Below are 17097 nucleotides of genomic sequence, written 5' to 3'. Positions count from 1 at the left end.
AATCAAGTCTTAACAAGTTTGATTGCTTAACATGTGATGACCCGGAAATTTCTGATCAAATTTAAACTTTAATTTTTATATGTTTCCGACACGATAAGAAAAATCTGTAGTGTTAAGTCTCGAAAGTTTTGAAATCTTTATTCATGTAATCAAATATCCTATGACTATGCTCGACGATTCACGAACCATTAATGGTAAATAGAAATGTATATATACAAATAAATATATAGGCAAATAATTATATATTATGAATTACATATATTAATAAACTTGTATGTGATTTAGAAAGAAAACTTAAACTTGATATTTAAAACATGATGAAATATGAAGTAGTTGAAATATATAAATATATAAATATATACACATATATATATATAGGATTAATATACATAATTATTAATTGTATGCATATTATAATATATATAAAATGTAAAAATATTAAATATGAAATATTTGATATTATTTAATATATAATATGTTACATAAATAATAATAGTTAATATTGATATATTCAATTTAAATTTAATGATAAATATAGTTGTTATACTAATCGTATTTTTATTATTTCATGATTGTCGATATTAATATTAATAACGGTATCATTAGTAATAATATATATGATATATAAATATGAAAGTTTATACATTTAAATTGTTATAACATTATTACTACTAAAGTTATTGTTGTCATCATTAATATCATTTTTTGCTACACTTAGTAATAAATATTATGATTATTATAAATATTATTAGTGTTAATGTGATCATTATTATCTTTATCATTATCATTATTGTTATTAATAATATTAGCATGTTATTATTATCTTAGGTGGTACTATTATTTATAATTATTATTATTACTATTTTTATTGAAATTATCATTTGTTTTATTATATTTACCATTATTCTTATTAATATTAACATAATATTAAAATCTTTATAAATATTATTATTACTATTATTAATATCATTATTAACATTTTTATTATTAATAATTATTAATATTATTAATGTTATTATTATTATTATTTGTCAATAATATTAATAGGATTATTATTAATTATAATTATCTATAATCTAATAAGTAATAAAATAGGTGAAGTTGTTACAGATCGTTATCATCTGTATCTGATTAGTACTCCTGTCTCTAAACAGAATCACACAATGAAATAAACTCAGTATCCAGCTTTCTTATTTGTCTTATTTCTTTTGTTTCCTTCTTGTTGTCCTTGAGTGAATGTGTCGACCCATCAACCCAGTATATGACAATCAATTTTCTGTACCATTGAGGAACATATTCAACTCCATCCTCTAATTCAAACACAAGTATTTTAAACAGAAACCAGTTGTTAAATTAATCCCATTTTTTTTATTTACAACAAATGTATCTATTATTGAACCTTTATATCAAAACCCCGAATTCTTAACCTATTTCAAAAAGTAAAAGTGTAGTTTTGATAAGAATCTTTTACTCAATCTTTCTGTCAATTATGAGCTTTCAATTCCTGGTAACGAATCCGAATTTTGAGGTCAAAGTCTAGGATTAAAAAGTCAAAGGATTTGTTCTTGGGTAAATTCGAATTTGTTTTGAAATTTTAGATCAAATTGATGAATCAGATAGTTTACATGAACGGTTTAGAGTCTCTTTTGTGTTGTAACATCTTTCTAAAACATCACAGAAATCAAAAATCGAAGTTGGGTTCATGTGTTCATTCACGTCGCTGTTGCTACTGCTGGATTTATTTTTTTGTGGTCTGTTGGATTAATTGAACTAGAAACTCATTTTTTGTTTAAGTTATAAGTCCTAAAACCAACTCAAAACTTTGTTGTAATGAATCGTTTCAATCCCTGGTCGACTTACTATAGAGAAGAAGAAGGAAACGAAATCAGATAAATATATACGGGTTATATTTATATCAAATAGGATTATAACAAAAAAGTTACAGCAGCTCAATGGTTTAGAATGTTTGCGGGTTAACGAGGGATCATGGGTTCGAGCCCGGCTCCAGGCATATCTTTTTAGGAAGGCTTTTCAAGGTAGATTTAAATACCAAAAATTATTATTATTAGTATTATTGTTATAATGATTATTATCAGAATTTTTAACATTATTATTAATATGTTTTTTTTCATTATTATTATTATTATTATTATTATTAGTATTAGTATTAGTATTAGTATAGTATTAGTATTATTATTATTATGAAGATTATAATTACTATTATTATTGTTATAAATAAGCATAAGTAAGTAATATCATTAATTATAATATTAGGATTATTAAGTATTAACGATGTGTTTATCACTAATAATATTATCATTTAGGTATTGTTCTCATTATGGTTAATATTATTATTATGAAATATTAGAATTTAATACCTTACTTCATTAATATGAGTATCATACATAAAAATTAGTATTATTACGTTACTTGTAATTAAAAAAATTATCATCATTTAAATAATAATCTTTATAGTTTTATTATCAAAATAAGTATTAATATTACTATCATAAATATTATCACTTATATGAATATTTTTTTTATTAGTATTATTATTAAAAGTTATTATCATTAATGTTATTTTTACAAAAAGTATCCTTTTGCAATCCATAAAAACAATCTTTATTATTATCTGTAATATTTTTATTATTATTATTAAGATAATTATAATTATGAAAATAAAAAGTTTAAAAGACATGGTTAAGATTATAAGTATAAATATTGAAGATTATATATATAAAGATATATTTAATATATACAACTAAATTATAGTAATATTTTTATGTACAAAAGTGAAAAGATATAAATAAATAATGAAACCTATAACTTAATAAATATAACAATTGCAACATTTACAATAATATATAGATTTATACGAGTACAAGTATATGTTTTAATATATATATACCAATGATATAGGTACGTGAATCCGAGGCCAACCCTGCATTATTCAATGTCGTAATATGTATTTTTACTACAAAATACATTAGGTGAGTTTCATTTGCCTTTTTTTTACTCTTTACATTTTTGGAACTGAGAATACATGCAAATGCTTTATTAACTGTTTTATAATATTTATATGTGTGAGTTTCATTAATCCCTTTTTAGATGCTTTTGCAATATATATTTTTGGGACTGAGAATACATGCGCTGCTTTTATAAATGCTTTACGAAATAGACACAAGTAATCAAAACTACATTCTATGGTTGGATTATCTAATCGAATATGCCCTTTTTATTAAGTCTGGTAATCTAAGAATTAGGGAACAGACACCCTAATTGACGCGAACTCTAAAGATAGATCTATCGGGCCCAACAAGCCCCATCCAAAGTACCGGATGCTTTAGTACTTCGAAATTTATATCATGTCCGAAGGAGGATCCCGGAATGATGGGGATATTCTTATATGCATATTGTGAATGTCGGTTACCAGGTGTTCAATCCATATGAATGATATTTTTGTCTCTATGCATGGGACGTATGTTTATGAGAAATGGAAATATGAAATCTTGTGGTCTATTAAAATTATGAAATGATTATTTATGCTAAACTAATGAACTCACCAACCTTTTGGTTGACACTTGAAAGCATGTTTATTCTCAGGTATGAAAGAAATCTTCCGCTGTGCATTTGATCATTTTAAAGATATTATTTAGAGTCATTCATGACATATTTCAAAAGACGTTGCATTCGAGTCGTTGAGTTTATCAAGATCATTATTAAGTCAATTATAGTTGGATAAATTATGAAATGGTATGCATGTCTGTCAACTTCATATGTAATGAAAGATTGTCTTTTCAAAACGAATGCAATGTTTGTAAAATGTATCATATAGAGGTCAAGTACCTCGCGATGTAATCAACTGTTGTGAGTCGTTTATAATCGATATGGACTTCGTCCGGATGGATTAGGACGGGTCCTTTCAGTTGGTATCAGAGCGGTGGTCTTAGTGAACCGGGTCTTGCATTAGTGTGTCTAACTGATAGTCGTTAGGATGCATTAGTGAGTCTGGACTTCGACCGTGTCTGCATGTCAAAAGTTTTGCTTATCATTTCGTGTCGAAAATTACTTGCTTATCATTCTTAGAGAATCACTTGCTTATCATCCTTAGTCTAGACACATCTTATTGCAATGATTGCATGAATAGTGTATAGACAAAATTCGTATCTTAGTATATCTGTTAATTCATATCTTAGCATATCTTGTACTGTAGACTTTGTCTGACAACTTCCGTAGATTCCTCCGTAACATATGGGATTTTAGTATTGTATATGCATATGTGAATTATGTATTGTAGGGTACTAATCTACATCCTATAATCTGTATCTTATCGAAAATACTTCATCTGATCGTACGAGATGAATCCCTCAACCAGTTCGAGTCCCTCAGACTTCGATAGCTAATCCGATAGTTATTCCGACAGCTATTCCGACATGAATGTTCACCTAAAGCATCCGGAGGCAACGTCACCAGAATGAATCAACCAATCAATCATCCCCAATTCATCTGATGGGTTCGTAGTCGACTTAACCGATGGAGACGAGAGGAAGGCGATCCTTTCCACCCACCAACCGAATTTACCTCTTGGCAATGAACCTGAAGCACTTACCGGCGAACCAGTCTGAAACACCAATTTCTCCCCCATTTCTCGAATATCTCACCACGATTGTATTCTATCAAAAATTCTAAACCTCATTCATCTGCTCATTCGAACTAACAATCATCTTAGTATAATAGAAGAAGTCAACGAGCTTCACACCCTAGTTGTAGCCTTGGAAAAGATAGTGCAAAAATTACCAGCTTTAACAACATCACCAGCACCAACAGTACCATCAATAACAACACCAGTACCATCAATAACCCATGCCTCGACGTCTCATTCTATACCTTGAGTACAATTATCGTTCTACGTATCGTTCTACATCAATTATCTTCGTTCGACATGGCGATTATGTAATCTCTAATGTTTTAGAAATTATATATTCTTGTTCCAACGGTAAATCAAATGAGTTTAATATCATATTGACTCATTAAATCCATGATTACATCTAAAGGAAATATATATGTATATATATATTTTCATAAAGATTGTAATTAAAAATTCTTGTGTACAAAATGTTAATGGTGAAAATATTTTAACGGGTAGGTAATACCCGAGGAATATTTTGATTTCACATTAATAAGTTACACTGTACATTCTTCGAATCTAATTCAACAGTCTATTACTATCCTACTTACGTCCACCGATATACAAATCCGTTCACCACAGAATAATCGTATTCATACAATTTCATATTTGGATTTTGATTTATCAAAAATCAAGTGGCATAATGAAGGAAACATTTGACAAAATAAAATTTGTTAGAAACAAACAAATTAACTATAAGAAATTTTGTTAAGAATCCACGCTAACTGTTCCTAACTAATTGTTTCCAGCTAACTGATTACACTTTATTTATCGCAATTTAATTATCGCAATTTACATTCTCGCAATTTTATTTATCCTCATTTAATTTCTGTTATTTACTTTACGCACTTTATTTATCGTCATTTAATTTCTGTTATTTATTTTACGCACTTTAACTATCGGGACACGTATACAAGGTTTTGACATATCATATCGACCCATATATATATATATATATATATATATATATATATATATATATATATATATATATATATATATATATATATATATATATATATATATATATATATAGTTTGAGTTGTGATCGAGTCTGAGACGTATACGGGTCACGACACGCATTAATTAATTCGAATATTATATATTAAACTATATATGAATTATTGGACTGTCAACTGTGGACTATCGACTGTGGACTAATAAAATTGGACAATTAAAAATGAATTAAAATATTGATTATAACATATGAAACTAAACAATTCTTCAAGTTTGCCACTTGATTTCATCTTAAAACTCATTTGTATCTTGACGATTACAATCTGCGTTCAAACCTTTCATAATCTTTGAAAACACCTCAATCGAGAGGAGGAACCAACCGCACTTCATCTACGGAAGAAAAGATCGATGCATATTGTTATGCACCTGAAAACTCACGGAAACTGAGTAAACGTTTAACGTGTAGCTGTGCTAATTCCTTTAGCGTTATTATTATCGAAAATAACTTTGCAATCTCTTTCTAAATTAGCCAATTTTATCACAGCTCCAACAAGTCAACTTCGACTTTTCGTTTGAAACAACCTTATTATAACCTTGATATATATACGTGCTCTTTCATTGTTACCGGGGAACCTTTCATATTTTACCATATTACCAGCAGACGTACCAGCAACCTCGTTGCTTCTTGGTTTAAATCTCTCTGATAAATCATTATATTTATTCATTGAAACCCTATCATATACTCATCCGCATCTTGTAATGAATACTGTCATACCAATTACCGGGAATCAACAATCAGTATTTCGAATCTCGTAGCATTTCTACATCAATAGTTATATGTATACATATAACAATTATCTCCTAGGATTACGATCTTCAATTCTGAAATTTTGAAAAGGCACCCAGTTTACGAATCGATACTCTGAATGTTGGAAAAGCTCAGAAACGTTGGAACTGGAAAACGGATAAAGTTAACCATGAAGGAGACCAAGGACAAAGACAAGGACCATACCCTATATTCAAAGAATCCAGATAATTCTGGATCCGTTGAAATCTTTAGAGAATATCTTGCTCCGAAGTCATGTTAAAATCTTGCGGAAAATCTTTCTCCATCAACCATCGAACTTAGAAATTCCAAAGTATCATCATCAATATCTTCGATATTTCTGAGGATATTTTCATAAATATTCTCGTCCGAAATTAGCCCAAGTAGCCCAAGTGGTTGGGGCCCTGAGATCCTTGCAAGAGGTCTCAGGTTCAATTCTTGGGGTGGCCAGGGAAGGGTTGGAAACAGCCAGGGAGTATTCCTGATGGGCTGCGTACACTAGAGTATGGGGTCGGATTACTCGCCCTTCCCGGGTAACCCGAACAGGGAAAACCTTACAACTTTTTTATTCTCGTCCGAAATTATATACCTCTTCGTGCTTCCTGTGTATCATTATATTGGAAACATTCAATAGAAAATTTAGTACCGAAAAGCAGATTATGCAAAACTATGAAGAAAGCCGTGGACAAATCACAAAGAATAAGTTTGACTTCAAAGAATCCAAATGATTCTGTTTCTGATGAAATCTTTAGCGAATACCTTGCTTTCGAATCTAAACCCTTACGGATAAATCATCTTCATCATCCATCGATATTAGAAATTCCAAGATATCATCGTATCTTTCATTATAAATATCCTCCATATTTCTGAAAATATTTTCATAACTGTTCCTATCTGAAATCATTAATCTCTTCGTGTTATCAGTGTTACATCATATAGAAACTGTTAGTTTCTATATTCTGTAAATTTTCGAGCTAAAAATATGAATGTTATTGAAGTAATGTTGGGAACTGAAGCATGAGTTAGTATAATATAATGACACTTGATCAACGTGATTATATTACAGTAATTCATGCTGAGTTTCTAATAGGACATGATGATTCACAGATCATAACGTCATCATGTGCCATGTTACATGACTCTTTCATTTCTGCTTAACTTCTGAACATATCAAGAAAGTATATTCTTGATAGTTCTATTCACAATGATTCTAATAATTTGACAAATCAAATCGTACGATTTCGTTCTTTCTTGGTTAGAACATTAAGTTCATTTGAAACTCCATACTTACGAATTCTGGACCATTATTCGCTTGACTTGAAGTCGGGAAGAGAAAACAAAAGAATAGAACTTCAAAATATAAGAAAAATATAAAGCCCAATAACAACACGGAAATTACAAACCGTGTAAATCAATGTTTATTGCAACATAAAGACACGGGAGAATTAAAAATACTATAACCCCAAGGGAGAAGTAGAAGTAAACAGATTCTTCTGGTGGAAGACTGAAAAGAAGGATGACAGAAACGATAATTAGAAAATATCAGGGATTAGAACTCGATTAAGCATTTTCACAATCTCTTGAATGTATGAACTAAGAAAGAAAGTATAGGAATGGTGAGAATAATGGAACGGAAGAGTTTAATTTATAATGGGAATATCAGACAGAGTAATCGAGGCAGATCACCGTATTTAATTATAGAGATCTTAATTTCCTTATTCGCAGAAGAATAAAACCTTTTAGATTTCAAAGATTTCCTTTAGATGTCTTGAATTCCAGAATTCAAACGTGACCACGTCAAAGGTTAAGACGCACCTTATGTTCTAAATTCAACCATGACTAGTCAAAAGTTATGATAAAACTTGTGTTTCTCAATTCACTATTTAGAATAGCTTCATTTCGTACTCTTTGAATAATCGAATTGTTTTATATGTATTATTCAATAATGATAAAACTCTATTTATCAGCTCATATTCGTCAGGAAAACATTTTTATTGTTAACCACGACCACCTCACTCAAATTTCGGGACGAAATTTCTTTAACGGGTAGGTACTGTGATGACCCGGAAATTTCTGATCAAATTTAAACTTTAATCTTTATATGTTTCCGACACGATAAGAAAAATCTGTAGTGTTAAGTCTCGAAAGTTTTGAAATCTTTATTCATGTAATCAAATATCCTATGACTATGCTCGACGATTCACGAACCATTAATGGTAAATAGAAATGTATATATACAAATAAATATATAGGCAAATAATTATATATTATGAATTACATATATTAATAAACTAGTATGTGATTTAGAAAGAAAACTTAAACTTGATATTTAAAACATGATGAAATATGAAGTAGTTGAAATATATAAATATATAAATATATACACATATATATAGGATTAATATACATAATTATTAATTGTATGCATATTATAATATATATAAAATGTAAAAATATTAAATATGAAATATTTGATATTATTTAATATATAATATGTTACATAAATAATAATAGTTAATATTGATATATTCAATTTAAATTTAATGATAAATATAGTTGTTATACTAATCTTATTTTTATTATTTCATGATTGTCGATATTAATATTAATAACGGTATCATTAGTAATAATATATATGATATATAAATATGAAAGTTTATACATTTAAATTGTTATAACATTATTACTACTAAAGTTATTGTTGTCATCATTAATATCATTTTTTGCTACACTTAGTAATAAATATTATGATTATTATAAATATTATTAGTGTTAATGTGATCATTATTATCTTTATCATTATCATTATTGTTATTAATAATATTAGCATGTTATTATTATCTTAGGTGGTACTATTATTTATAATTATTATTATTACTATTTTTATTGAAATTATCATTTGTTTTATTATATTTACCATTATTCTTATTAATATTAACATAATATTAAAATCTTTATAAATATTATTATTACTATTATTAATATCATTATTAACATTTTTATTATTAATAATTATTAATATTATTAATGTTATTATTATTATTATTATTTGTCAATAATATTAATAGGATTATTATTAATTATAATTATCTATAATCTAATAAGTAATAAAATAGGTGAAGTTGTTACAGATCGTTATCATCTGTATCTGATTAGTACTCCTGTCTCTAAACAGAATCACACAATGAAATAAACTCAGTATCCAGCTTTCTTATTTGTCTTATTTCTTTTGTTTCCTTCTTATTGTCCTTGAGTGAATGTGTCGACCCATCAACCCAGTATATGACAATCGATTTTCTGTACCATTGAGGAACATATTCAACTCCATCCTCTAATTCAAACACAAGTATTTTAAACAGAAACCAGTTGTTAAATTAATCGCATTTTTTTTATTTACAGCAAATGTATCTATTATTGAACCTTTATATCAAAACCCCGAATTCTTAACCTATTTCAAAAAGTAAAAGTGTAGTTTTGATAAGAATCTTTTACTCAATCTTTCTGTCAATTATGAGCTTTCAATTCCTGGTAACGAATCCGAATTTTGAGGTCAAAGTCTAGGATTAAAAAGTCAAAGGATTTGTTCTTGGGTAAATTCGAATTTGTTTTGAAATTTTATATCAAATTGATGAATCCGATAGTTTACATGAACGGTTTAGAGTCTCTTTTGTGTTGTAACATCTTTCTAAAACATCACAGAAATCAAAAATCGAAGTTGGGTTCATGTGTTCATTCACGTCGCTGTTGCTACTGCTGGATTTATTTTTTTGTGGTCTGTTGGATTAATTGAACTAGAAACTCATTTTTTGTTTAAGTTATAAGTCCTAAAACCAACTCAAAACTTTGTTGTAATGAATCGTTTCAATCCCTGGTCGACTTACTATGGAGAAGAAGAAGGAAACGAAATCAGATAAATATATACGGGTTATATTTATATCAAATAGGATTATAACAGAAAAAGTTACAGCAGCTCAATGGTTTAGAATGTTTGCGGGTTAACGAGGGATCATGGGTTCGAGCCCGGCTCCGGGCATATCTTTTTAGGAAGGCTTTTCAAGGTAGATTTAAATACCAAAAATTATTATTATTAGTATTATTGTTATAATGATTATTATCAGAATTTTTAACATTATTATTAATATGTTTTTTTTCATTATTATTATTATTATTATTATTATTATTATTATTAGTATTAGTATTAGTATAGTATTAGTATTATTATTATTATTAAGATTATAATTACTATTATTATTGCTATAAATAAGCATAAGTAAGCAATATCATTAATTATAATATTAGGATTATTAAGTATTAACGATGTGTTTATCACTAATAATATTATCATTTAGGTATTTTTCTCATTATGGTTAATATTATTATTATGAAATATTAGAATTTAATACCTTACTTCATTAATATGAGTATCATACATAAAAATTAGTATTATTACGTTACTTGTAATTAAAAAAATTATCATCATTTAAATTATAATCTTTATAGTTTTATTATCAAAATAAGTATTAATATTACTATCATAAATATTATCACTTATATGAATTATTTTTTTATTAGTATTATTATTAAAAGTTATTATCATTAATGTTATTTTTACAAAAAGTATCCTTTTGCAATCCATAAAAACAATCTTTATTATTATCTGTAATATTTTTATTATTATTATTAAGATAATTATAATTATGAAAACAAAAAGTTTAAAAGACATGGTTAAGATTATAAGTATAAATATTGAAGATTATATATATAAAGATATATTTAATATATACAACTAAATTATAGTAATATTTTTATGTACAAAAGTGAAAAGATATAAATAAATAATGAAACCTATAACTTAATAAATATAACAATTGCAACATTTACAATAATATATAGATTTATACGAGTACAAGTATATGTTTTAATATATATATACCAATGATATAGGTTCGTGAATCCGAGGCCAACCCTGCATTATTCAATGTCGTAATATGTATTTTTACTACAAAATACATTAGGTGAGTTTCATTTGCCTTTTTTTACTCTTTACATTTTTGGGACTGAGAATACATGCAAATGCTTTATTAACTGTTTTATAATATTTATATGTGTGAGTTTCATTAATCCCTTTTTAGATGCTTTTGCAATATATATTTTTGGGAATGAGAATACATGCGCTGCTTTTATAAATGCTTTACGAAATAGACACAAGTAATCAAAACTACATTCTATGGTTGGATTATCTAATCGAATATGCCCTTTTTATTAAGTCTGGTAATCTAAGAATTAGGGAACAGACACCCAAATTGACGCGAACTCTAAAGATAGATCTATCGGGCCCAACAAGCCCCATCCAAAGTACCGGATGCTTTAGTACTTCGAAATTTATATCATGTCCGAAGGAGGATCCCGGAATGATGGGGATATTCTTATATGCTTATTGTGAATGTCGGTTACCAGGTGTTCAATCCATATGAATGATATTTTTGTCTCTATGCATGGGACGTATGTTTATGAGAAATGGAAATATGAAATCTTGTGGTCTATTAAAATTATGAAATGATTATTTATGCTAAACTAATGAACTCACCAACCTTTTGGTTGACACTTGAAAGCATGTTTATTCTCAGGTACGAAAGAAATCTTTCGCTGTGCATTTGATCATTTTAAAGATATTATTTAGAGTCATTCATGACATATTTCAAAAGACGTTGCATTCGAGTCGTTGAGTTTATCAAGATCATTATTAAGTCAATTATAGTTGGATATATTATGAAATGGTATGCATGTCTGTCAACTTCATATGTAATGAAAGATTGTCTTTTCAAAACGAATGCAATGTTTGTAAAATATATCATATATAGGTCAAGTACCTCGCGATGTAATCAACTGTTGTGAGTCGTTTATAATCGATATGGACTTCGTCCAGATGGATTAGGACGAGTCCTTTCATAACATGTTGGAAACATTTAATCATGCAAAAAAAAATAGTTTTTATTTAATATATATAATCATGGAAAAGTTCGGGTCACTACAGTACCTACCCGTTAAATAAATTTCATCCCGAAATTTCAAGCTGTTGGAGGTGTTGACGCATCTTCTGGAAATAGGTGCGGGTATTTTTTCTTCATCTGATCTTCATGTTCCTAGGTGAACTCGGGTCCTCTACGAGCATTCCATCGAACCTTAACAATTGGTATTTTATTTTGCTTAAGTTTTTTAACCTCACGATCCATTATTTCAACAGGTTCTTCGATGAATTGAAGTTTTTCATTGATTTGAATTCCGTCTAACGAAATAGTGAGATATTCTTTAGCAAAACATTTCTTCAGATTCGAGACATGAAAGGTATTATGTACCCGGCGAGTTGTTGAGGTAAGTCAAGTCGGTAAGCTATTGGTCCGACATGATCTATAATCTTGAATGGCCCAATGTACCTTGGGTTTAGTTTCCCCCATTTACCAAATCGAACAACGCCCTTACAAGGTGAAACCTTAAGCATGACATTTCTCCAATCTCAAATTCTATATCTTTTCTCTTAATGTCCGCGCAGCTCTTTTGTCGACTTTGGGCGGTTTTCAACCGTTGTTGAATTTGAATGATTTTCTCTGTACTTTCTTGGAGAATTTCTGGACCCGTAATCTGTCTATCCCTAACTTCACTCCAACAAATCGGAGACCTGCACTTTCTACCATAAAGTGCCTCAAACAGTGCCATCTCAATACTCGAGTGGTAACTGTTGTTATAGGAAAATTCTGCTAACGGTAGATGTCGATCCTAACTGTTTCCAAAATCAATAACTGATTTTAAAGCGAAGGGGTACGTAATACTATTAATTTTTACTACGAAATACTATTGAATACGATACAATTTACACAAGTTATTTATTTATTTATAGAATGGGATATACCCAAACCTTGCTACAACACTTATAGGCAGTGTACCTAATCGTAGAGTAGTGTAGTTTTTAGTAAGTTCGGTTCGTTCCACATGGATACAGCTAAGGTTAACGCTATATTTATTTTAAACTATATTTGTATATATATATATATATATATATATATATATATATATATATATATATATATATATATATATATATATATATATATATATATATATATATATATATATATATAAAAGTAATATAGTAGTATTATTATTATTATAAAAAGGGGGTTTTACCGTTTAATGACCGGTTTGTCGATTTAAAGTCCTAATGCAAAATATTAACTTAATTTAAAGCATAAAGTAAATGACGATAAATAAAAATGCGATAAAATAAAAGTACGATAATAAAAAGTGCAATAATTTAAAGCACGATAAATAAAATAACGACAAATAAAGTGCGATGAGATATAAAATAAAGGAATTATGCTTATTTAAACTTCCGTAATCATGATGTTTAACGTGTTGATTTTAATTTATTTCCATGGATTAATTGTCCTTTGTCATGGATTATTCGATATGCCCATCTGGTTTTGTCCATAATAGTCCATCGGTCATAATTATAAAGTGCGAGAGTCTTTGCCAAATTAACCTTATACCCGAAGTCAAATATTCCAACTAATTGGGGATTCGAACTGTAACAAGGTCTTAATATTTTGTTTAATGAATACATCAGGTTATCGACTGCGTGTAATCCAAGGTTTTAATACTTTGTTAACAATTACACCAATTACCCTTGAATGTAATCCACCCCTGTTTTAATGAGTCCATTGACTATTAAACCATCCCCGTGTCCGGTCAAATGAATAATTATTAGTATTTATAGATCCCGCCCACCGTACCCAGTCAAGCGTATGTGGTTATATATAAACACGTCAAATTATAAATCTCTATATTAAAGCAACGAGATATCATTTAATTAATATAAAGCCCATTAATAGCCCATAGTCCAATTTCCACAAGTGTCGGTCTTTTGTCCAAACCCCAATTATGGTCCAAAGCCCAATAACCCAGTCTTAATATTTAGTCCAACATCACGATTACTTCGGCTTAAATAAGCATAATAATAATTTAGCTAAAGACATTAATTTAAAAAGGTTGAACATAACTTACAATGAGTATTAATCGCGTAGTGATAATGCTAAAAACGAACATATATTTCATAGCATTATCCTTCAAGAAAGACAAGCTTTTGGTTGCAATTGTTCTATTTACAAGTAATATTCGTTTAAATAATAAAAGGTGAAGACAAAAGACAGATTCGACGATTTGAAGACGCAAACGACCAAAAAGCTAAAAAGTACAAAGTACAATCAAAGTGGTTCAATTTATTGATAAGAAACATCTAGAAGTTACAAGAGTACGAGCCGCAAAACGCAAAGTACAAGATATTAAATAGTACGCAAGGACGTTCGAAAATCCAGAACCGGGACCAGAATCAACTCTCAACGCGCGACGCAACGGAGCTAAAATGACAAGTTAACTATGCATATAAATATAATATATATTTAATAAGTGTCGGCAAGCTTGCAAACAAAAGTACCTGAGCTGTAAAAGAAGGCCATGTGATCGCGTGGACAGGAAGACCAAAATCCATGCGATCGCATGGAGTCCTGTAGCTGCCCACATGCTATAAATTGCACGAATTCTGGCCGAGTTTATTACACAATATATCAATCTCTCTCACTCTCAATATATATATATATATATATATATATATATATATATATATATATATATATATATATATATATATATATATATATATTTATTTATTTATATTTATATTTATATTTATAATTTTAATTTTAATTTAAAGTTAATAATAATAAGGTTATAGTGGCGAATGTTTTAAGTTTGTAAGTCGAAATTCTGTCCGTGTAATACTACGCGATTAATACTCATTGTAAGTTATGTTCAACCTTTTTAAATTAATGTCTCGTAGCTAAATTATTATTATGCTTATTTAAGCCGAAGTAATCGTGATGTTGGGCTAAATATTAAAGACGGGGTAATTGGGTTTTGGACCATAATTGGGGTTTGGACAAAAGAACGACACTTGTGGAAATTAGACTGTGGGCTATTAATGGGCTTTATTTTAACTAAACGATACCTCGTTAATTTAATATAAAGATTACAATTTGACGTATCTATATATAACCACATACGCTTAATCGGGTACGGTGGGCAGGATATCTATAAATACGAATTATCGTTCATTTTACCGGACACAGGGATGGATTAATAGTTAATGGACTCATTAAAACAGGGGTGGATTACATTCAAGGGTAATTGGTGTAATTGTTAACAAAGTAGTAAAACCTTAGGTTACACGCAGTCGATAACCTGGTGTATTCATTAAACAAAGTATTAAGACCTTGTTACAGTTCGAATCCCCAATTAGTTAGAATATTTGACTTCGGGTATAAGGATACTTTGACGAAGACTCTCGCACTTTATATTTATGACTGATGGACTATTATGGACCAAACCGTATGGACATATTGAATAATCCAGGACAAAGGACAATTAACCTATGGTAATAAACTAAAATCAACACGTCGAACATCATGATTACGGAAGTTTAAATAAGCATAATTCCTTTATTTTATATCTTATCGCACTTTTTAATTATCGCAATTTTATTTATCATCATTTTATTTATCGTACTTTTAATTATCGCATTTTTATTTATCGTCATTTGCTTTACGCTTTAAATTAAGTTGTATTTATTTTTAATATTTTACATTAGGTTTTAATTGTGACTTAAGACATAAAATCGACAAACCGGTCATTAAACGGTAAAAACCCCCTTTTATAATAATAATATTATATATATATATATATATATATATATATATATATATATATATATATATATATATATATATATATATATATATATATATATATATATATATATATATATATACAAATATAGTTTTGAAAATATAGCGTTAAACTTGGCTAGTTCCCTGTGGACGAACCGGACTTACTAAAAACTACACTACTGTACGATTAGGTACACTGCCTATAAGTGTTGTAGCAAGGTTTAGGCATATCCACTCTATAAATAAATAAATAACTCGTGTAAAATTGTATCGTATTTAATAGTATTTTGCAATAAAAATATAACTATTTCATATACGCTGCTGCACACATCAAGTATTTTTGGCGCCGCTGCTGGGGACCGCCAAAGCGAAACGCTAAAAAAAAAGATTTCCTTTATTAAGTTTTAATTTATTTTTGTAAAAATACGTTTTAAATACAAAAATATAAAAAGAAAAAAAAATATTTTTAAGAGTTTGTTTAAAATATATAAAATTATAAAGTATTTCTATTTTTTTTATTTTAGTTTTTAAAGTATAAGTTTTTATTTATTTTATATAAATATTTTATAAGGTAAAAAAATATATATATATAAAAGTAATCGGGCCGACAATGTATCAGCCCAACAAAATGGCCTGGTATCCGAAGTCATGCGATTGCATAACATTTTAACTAACACTCCATGCGATCGCATGGAGTGACTTGACAGGTCTGGTACCTAGTCCGACCCGATTAGCATTTTTGTTTAAATTAATTATTATTATTAACCCTAATTAGGTTTTAGTTAGTTTTTAGTTTTAGTTTTATTAATAATTTGTATTTTAAGTTTTAATTAGTTTTAAACTTAATACTT

Source organism: Rutidosis leptorrhynchoides, chromosome 5 (assembly GCF_046630445.1).
Source record: "Rutidosis leptorrhynchoides isolate AG116_Rl617_1_P2 chromosome 5, CSIRO_AGI_Rlap_v1, whole genome shotgun sequence".
Classification (NCBI taxonomy): domain Eukaryota; kingdom Viridiplantae; phylum Streptophyta; class Magnoliopsida; order Asterales; family Asteraceae; genus Rutidosis; species Rutidosis leptorrhynchoides.
Note: the sequence above shows the minus strand (reverse complement) of the source record.